This window comes from Diadema antillarum, unplaced genomic scaffold, assembly GCF_040938485.1.
Source record: "Diadema antillarum isolate AM-2024a unplaced genomic scaffold, OU_Dant_1.0 scf00000170, whole genome shotgun sequence".
In the NCBI taxonomy this organism is placed as follows: domain Eukaryota; kingdom Metazoa; phylum Echinodermata; class Echinoidea; order Diadematoida; family Diadematidae; genus Diadema; species Diadema antillarum.
In genome coordinates, this window is record NW_027271059.1 from 2,405,927 (window position 1) to 2,413,392 (window position 7,466).

Here is a 7,466-nt window from a genome sequence, read left to right on the forward strand (position 1 = left end):
TTCCAAATGTTCGTTAATCCGAAAATGAAATAAGGTTTTTTTTTATTTCAAAGATTCATGAATCCCAAAATGAAAAAAAAAGGTTCGTTATTCCGAAATTGAAATAAGGTTTGTTATTCCGAAGGTTCGTTAATCCTAAAAAAATTTTAATGTACAATGTAAGAGGGTTCGTAATTCCGGAGGTTCGTTAATTCTTTACGTGCCACGTTCGCACGTCCGGCTCAGTCGACGGCGTACCAACTTGGCATATTCTGCTCAACAAACAAAGACGCCAAAACCGATCGATAAATCGCTAATCCCTGCTAATCCCGCGGTGCCATGAAAGCGTCTTTCGTGCTTTTGTTCTTTTCATAATTACGGCTTGCATTCTATGTGGTGATTGACTATCAAGCGGCGTTCCCAACTAGATTTGCTCGTACATTCTAAGTTTCTGTCACGGTTTTATGTGCAAAAGTCATGCCTTTACAGTAATGTAGCAACTGGTAATTCCAAAGAGAAATTGAAAATAGATTCGTCATCAAATTCATAGAGAAACAAAGTCTGGCAATCCTTTTTAACTTTGCCTACTATTAGCCCATCTTAACAGAAGTTTGTAGAGGTTATACAAAATAGAAAAACAGAATTCTTTCTCAAAGCATGACAACCGTCGTTTCTCGGAATAACGTGGCACAAAGATATTTTGCAAAATCCTTTGTGTAGTCCATTGTACAATGTACATTGTAACACATTGCCTCATGCACTCGATAACTGTAAAATTTGTATACATTGGGGTTCTGTTAGAAATGAAAAAAAAAAACAACTAATGAATGTGAAATTAATCATAACACAAAACCAATCCATTTAGAAGCACACAAATATTACCATAATAAAATCCATGTATCACGTCCCAGTCTCACTCAGCGCTAACTAATCTGTCATCTGTGGCATAGTGGATAAGACTCCCGACTCCCGATCGGAGGACCCGAGTTCGATTCCCGCCCAGTGCTTACGTCATTGGACAAGAATCTTGTTTTCACCCACAATGTCCCTCTCGACCCAGGACTATAAATGATTACCTGGTAATGCTGGGGTAATAATAATGGCAGGGCCCTCTGGTAGAGCAGTGGCAACACTGAAGAGGCTACCCTGGTGAATAAGACATTATTAACATTATTATTATTATTATTATTATTATTATTATTATTATTATTATTATTAACTTTACATCTAAAAACTCGTGTTCAGTTCTTGGCCACAGTCTGCACTCCACTCCCATCATAAAGGTATGACTTTCCTACTATTCTTCTTCGAGAGCGACATTCACCGGCTGTAAGGGTTGCTTCGAACTCTGCAGGGGAAGAACATATCACACGTGTATAATGGACTTAGTTCTTTACACCAACAGGAACAATTCCAGCCAGAACGGAACCTGGGAAAAGCTTCTCTTTCGTCTTCAATGGGGACCAACTGTCTGCATCAAATTGGGACAGGTAGCAAAAGATAACTTTCTGTGATGCCAGCTTTCCGTTTTCTTGAGTCATTTTCACCCACCAATAACCCTTTATAGGGAAGACATATTAATTATGGCTTCTTTGTCGAATAAAGTGTCTGTGTTCCTGCATGAATTTAGCAACATCACGTTATTTCCAAGGTGATGGTTTTTGCTTTTCTGCTTATATTATTTTTCGACATTATTTTGAACTTTGCCTGTCAGATGAATGTTTTTTTACTGTCTTCATGTAAAGTGTTGTCATGTATCATATGTTCTGCTACAACACAAGCAACTATGAAGATATGTAACCCTGTTTCATTTACTTGCAGAATTGTAACAACACAGCTGTCCGGAACGACTGGACAATACATGGTTTGTGGTGAGAACATACGATTTCTGTTGAACAAATTCCATTAAAGCCACATGTTCTCATCTACATGGATTTATGAGGTCAAATATGATGAATTGTGTCCGAAAAGCTTGATCACTGTGAATCTTTATATGGGCATTCCAGACGATTTTTCATAATTTCATATCATGCAGTACATAAAACAACAGCTCTATAATATAGATTTGTGGAATTTATTGTGGTAATTGAGCAGAGAAACCAAAAAAAAAATTCTTACACAAATTACTATAAACAGTGTTGATAACAAAGAAGCCTCTCATATTTCAGAAATGTAGCAGTGTAATTCGATTACAACACCACTCAAGCTAAAGAAGTTCATCGGTGCGAAATGTATGCATGCCTTCTTGTTTTGTTCTACTTCCTTGAACCCAAGCTCGTGCATTGTTATAGTGAGCTGCCATGTCATCATCATTGGTCACTGCAATTTGTTATATATTTCGGAAACATTCTTATTCGTCATCCCAATTTCTATGAATTGGAAAATACTGTTCCGATATAACTATTTAGTATATATATATATATATTTTTTTTTTTTTTTTTTCAAATGAACAAGTCTGGAAGCTACTTCATTGTGGAAGTGAATGTAATAGAAAGATATAAATCGAAGAAACCTAATGAGTCGTGGTTTCTTGGAAATCGCATCACGATTGAGGATGCTTTTTAAAGGGATAGTACAGTACTGGTGGGGATGAGGATTGGGTCTTTAACTTTTTGCCAGATACCAAGAAAACACTTATGGAATAGTGCAGAGCATACCATTCTAAGAGGAATTCAAAGTTTATTTGATGAAAATCGGGTTTGGAATGACTGAAACTTTCAAAAGCAAAGTAAAACAAAGCGATCGTAGTAAAATGTGGGTCCTACACTTTATTAGAAGCGCTCTGTGTTGGATATCTCGGCCATTTCAAAACCAATTTTCATCAAATAAACGTTGAACTCCTCATGGAATTACATGCTCTTTCATATTTCATGAGAGGTTTCTCATTATCTGATTAAAAAAAAAAAAATTAGTAGCCTGATATTAGGTCTCAACCAAAACTATACGATCCCTTTTAAGAACTATCGAAACGTTAAGTTTTTTTCCTATCTGATCTACAGAGTAAGCACCCTCATCGCTAAGTCAGTATACAACCGTATGAAGGCCTGAAGCAATCAATATGATTTCTGTGTCACCATTATACATGGAAGAAAGGACACCATCTCCTCACTTGATATAAACATTTGACTCTGATCATTAGCACTCTTTTTTATATTCAAAACTCCAAAAATCTGAAAACTTTTATATTTGCTATCTCCTGATTGCTCTGAATGAGAATTTCACTCTTACTACCGCATCTTTTATTTTTGACCAGGTAGAAAGCAAAATGAAGATGAGGGAGACTTTGCACTTTCCTGTCTTCACCTTAGCTTTATGATTATTATCTTTTATTAGAAAACAAAAACAAAAACAAAAATTAGAGACTGAGTTGATGTCATGTGCCTTCAACCCCCTGATTGCCACAATGATTTCCTGTTCACAAATTTAATGATGATGTTTATTGTGTGTCATTTTCCCAGGCCGAATGCAGATGGCAGTTCTCATGAACCTAGGAATTGCAACCTTTCCTGGCATTTGGACCTCAAAGAGATTGAAGTATGTAACACCTTTATTTTATAAGAAAAACTGATTTCTGGTATGACTGGATCTACAGCCAGATATTCACAGTAGCACATGAGCCCGTAAACAAATGGAGCATGACCAGTAGTACATTACCACACAGTACTTATAGTAATATATTCTTGTGGTATGGTATGTTTAGTGTAGTAGCACGTACCATAACGATCAACACCACGGGACATCGATATACAGGGTTACAGGGTATATAGATTATCACAAGGACACAACCAGCTTTTCAAATCACCACATGAGCCTGTAGTACATTAACCATCGAGTCCTAGTTGCTAGTGCTACGCCATCGTTTCTCGAGACGAATGGATGCCAACCAACCAACCTATGGTAGCGGATATGTTTGGTAGCATTTGATACTACAGGATTCATTACATTACCACATAGATACCTTATCAGGCTTGTTAAGGGAAACAGGGGTCCATATAAAACATTATTTGAAGCTGAACGTACAGAATTTAGGTCACCGTGTTCATGTGAAATGAAAATGGAACTAATGTCACATCATGATTTGTTTTCATTTTAGTGTTTAAAGAGTTCAGTATTCTTAGAGAACTTAGTAACTTGTACCAGTTGCCCATATTCTTGTGAAAAGTTTCACTCGTTTTGTCATAATAATGAGATATGATATGATCACAGTCTATTGTGGATACATCCGACCTATACTTGAATATGGAGCACCTGTTTTCAGTGGCAGCTTAACAAAAGAAGGAAGTGATCTCCTTGAAGTCATTCAAAAACGGTCTTGCAGGATAATACTAGGCGACAATTATACCACGTATAATGAAGCACTTGAAATTTGTTCCTTGGATACGCTCAGAAACAGGCGAAACAAGCTTTGCCTGGATTTTGCTACCAAAATAGTCAAAAACCCATTGTGTAGTGATTGGATTCCTGTTACTCAGAATGTCAACTACAGCCTACGTAAAAGACCTAGATATCGACAATTTAACTGCAAAACAAAACGGTTTCAAAGTAGTGCCATTCCCTATCTTATACACTTATTAAATGAATAGCTTAGTTTTGTTTTGTTTGTTTGTTTTGTTTTATGTCTCCTCCATAAAGTGCCACAGAGTATTTGTCATTTCCCTCATTATACAAATTATTATGTGCATGGTTTGTGTTGCCAGAGAGTATACCATCAATATAAAAAAGATTGTGGACCACAGGGTAAAGGGTTTAATGACAAGTTGAAAGAGTACATGCCTAATTGTATCCTTTTTATACCATTATTCTCGGACACGGTTCAAAATATTTTATAATGTTATCTTTCAGTGTTTTGGTGTTTTATTACGTGAGATCAAATTCTGGTACAAAATGTGCAATTTATATCATATCATACAGAGTGTTGGTTACATACAATAGTGTTTATTTGCTGGTTAGATGTACGAGAGAGTGTGCGTATAAGTAGAATGAAAGTTAGGAGAGAGAGAGAGAGAGAGAAAGAGAGAAAGGGAGGGAGAGAGGTGGAGAGAGAGAGGGAGATAGATGTGCAAATATCAGACTTTCTTAAAACGGTTTCAAACAAAACGGTTTCAAATAGTGCCATTCTCTACCTCATACATATATTAATGAATAGTACAGTGTTTTGTTTCTTTGTTTGCTTTGTTTATGTCTCCTTCATAAAATGCCACAGAGCATTCATTATTTCCCTCATTATGTGAAGATGTAACTTTTGAAAGTATACATACATATTGTTTTAATTATGATGTGCATGGTATGCGTTGTCTCAAAAACGGTTGGATTTTTTTATAACGTTATGTTTTAGCGTTTTGGTGTTGGTTGTTTGTTAGATCGAATTTTGGTGTAAAATGTGCAATAATATAACACAGAGTGTTGGTCATGGAAACAATAGTATATATTTGTTTGTTAAATATACATATTGTACGTGAGAGTGTGTGTAATAGTGGAATGAGAGTTAGAAGAGAGAGAGAGAGAGAGAGAGAGAGAAAGAGAAAGAGAGAGGGGGGGGGGAGAAAGAGGGGGAGAGATGTGCAATTATCAGATGCTATTTTCGTATATACAATGCACACAATGCGAATCATTGATTGACTGATTTGATGTAATGCGCTGTGTATAGATTGAATATATTCTGATATGGGAGTTTATGTATATTACGAAGAGAAGATTGTGAGGATTTTTTCCTTTTTTTTAATCACGTGTTATACAACACAACATCTGTATTAATTATTAAGTATGAATGACTGGTATATATAATTAACATAAATCTAGTGTTGTTGTTTGTTTTTTTTATAATCATTGAGAACAGTAATATATTGTATCTGTAATATCTGACTTTGTTTTGCATTATAGGTTAATCTAATTGTGCAATGGTTCTGATGAATAAGATTGACCCTTTGTTATTTTAATGTATTTTTTTTTTCATCGCTACATTGTATTTTGTGAGCATTTTTAATGTATACATGGCCATTGTTAACAATGTCTGTAATTCAGCCTCCTGGCTGCGAAAGATATTGATTAATAAAACACCATTTCAATTCAATTCAATTCAAAAAACCCTGGCAAAGTCAAGTGAAAGTGGTTTAGTACCTTTTTGGAATCCAGCTCTCTGTATATCATTGTGTGCCTATATCAACACGGATATAAACTCATCGTGTGAAGCTCGTTGATTGAAAACATAACTCTCCTGTAGATCCACGTCTATATGACTGTATTTAAAGGGGATGGCTAGTAACTGATCAGTGGGAATCAGTGGGAATGCTGGGGGTGATTGTTCTAATTCTTGTGGGATTCAGTTAAGAGTACATTATATATCTTTTGTTGCGTGAAAAGTATTTGCTTCAGAATGGTCTCATATTCCAGTAATGTGCAGTTTAATGCCCCGTCACTGTACAGGCACGTTAACATGGAAACATTAAACTGCACATTACTTGAATAGGAGACCATTCTGAAGCAAATAATTTCCACACAACAATAGATATATAATGTACTCTTAAATGAATCAAGCAAGAATTGGAACAATCATCCCCCAGTATTCCCACTGATTCCCACTGATCAGTTTCTCGCCAACCCCAACAAGGTTAAGAGAATAAACAGACACCTACCGCCAGCAGTCTGATGTAAAGCTGTCATTACGACTTGCACTTCTTAATAAATGCCTTATTCACTCATTCTAAAGTTTGATTTTCTTCACTCGAAGAATCCTAGCCAAGGCCGGCATCAAACCTTCGAGAACCTCGCTTTATACCGTATCCAGAGTGAGATCAGCTTTGGAAGATGCCCTAAACAGTTCCGTCGGCCTATACTGTTACGAAGATCAGAAGGTGATTAGTTGCTTATAATCCAGTTCAGCATATTTTGTCGTTAAAGTTTGCAAAACCATTGCATTTTAAAGATTTATTTTTCATGCGATGACGAGTTTTAATTCAAATATGGATTTACTTTACATAGTCTTCGGGGTCAGAAGATATTCAGTGAATTGTTAGAAAAAAAAACCAACTTGTCATGCAACTTTCAAGATTGGCGGAGTCTCTGAAAATTGAATATAAACATCAAATTGCATTTTACACTAGATTAGGCGGAGGGATGCTATTTGATTTTTCGTCAAAAGAATTTTTACATCATTGAATATATTGATATCATGTTATTGAAATATTCTGTAAAGATATCTTAGGAGTGTAAAGAACCCTCTTGAATCAAATAAAAATATATCATAATGCACTCACAACTGGAAATTTCCCCTTGACTGTTACTTTGTAAGTAACGGCTGTAAAGTTAAAGCTGTGTAAAAATACGTATATTCGGTAATAAATCGAAAGTACTTACTTGATAAGCCGAGCTGTGTCTATAAAACCCGACAAGACTCGGGGTCGAATCTTCGTAAAGGTTAGGCTTTTGAATAAACATATGAGAAAGTAGATATCAGCTTTGGTTCCCAAGCAAGGAGAGTCCTTCAAGAG

The 7,466-nt window shown here is 35.9% G+C and overlaps 1 long non-coding RNA gene across 1 annotated transcript; it reads left to right on the forward strand.

Annotated features, from left to right (window-relative positions):
* Positions 1-1,401: 1,401 nt before the first annotated feature.
* Positions 1,402-3,569, forward strand: LOC139722730 (uncharacterized). Its single transcript, XR_011710299.1, has 3 exons — positions 1,402-1,469; positions 1,801-1,850; positions 3,438-3,569. It is a non-coding gene; the product is annotated as an uncharacterized lncRNA (long non-coding RNA).
* Positions 3,570-7,466: the final 3,897 nt, after the last annotated feature.